Source organism: Crocuta crocuta, unplaced genomic scaffold (assembly GCF_008692635.1).
Source record: "Crocuta crocuta isolate KB4526 unplaced genomic scaffold, BGI_CrCroc_1.0 scaffold89, whole genome shotgun sequence".
Classification (NCBI taxonomy): Eukaryota; Metazoa; Chordata; class Mammalia; order Carnivora; family Hyaenidae; genus Crocuta; species Crocuta crocuta.
The window spans coordinates 10,801,643-10,802,162 of record NW_027551559.1 but is presented as its reverse complement, the minus strand read 5'-3'; the positions used below and the strand labels follow the sequence as shown (position 1 = coordinate 10,802,162).

The window sequence follows — 520 nt, the reverse complement described above, 5'->3', positions numbered from 1 at the left end:
GCACTTCCCGTGTGTCATCCACTCAGGACACTGGTCCTCCCACCCTGCCCCCCACCCGGCTGCCCCCAGGTGAGGCGGACTTCCCCGGGCCCAGGCCCTGAGCTCTAGACCCTGTTCTTTGCCGAAGCTGGACGTGGGGAGCCACGTGGAGTCCCCGTCCCTGGGCCGTCGCTCACCCTCCGCGGTGGACAGCTGCCCTCCTCGCCCTGCAAACACCCGCCTTCCGGCCCTCACCCCGACCCGAGCCCGGCCGCCAGGGCCCGAGGAGCCCCTCCTGCCTTTCTCCGGGCTTCCCTCTTGCTTCTCGCCACCACCCTCCACGCTCCGGCCTCAGCAGCGCTAACACCCGCCGCCGCCGCCCTCCAGGGCACCTGCTCAGCCCCCATTCCTGATGCCTTCGTGAGGCCCGGGGACCTGGCTCCACCACCCACACTTCTGCTGCCCAACTGCCGCCCCAATGCTGGCGCCATGGAGGCCTGCTGTCATGGAGCCCGTCTGAGGGGAGGGCCGTCCCTGCGGC

The 520-nt window shown here is 71.2% G+C and overlaps 1 protein-coding gene across 1 annotated transcript in view; it reads right to left on the bottom strand.

The window, feature by feature from the left end:
* Positions 1-520, bottom strand: part of LPCAT1 (lysophosphatidylcholine acyltransferase 1) — a 39,819-nt gene that overhangs the window by 18,268 nt on the left and 21,031 nt on the right. The gene's annotated exons all lie outside the window — the stretch shown is intronic.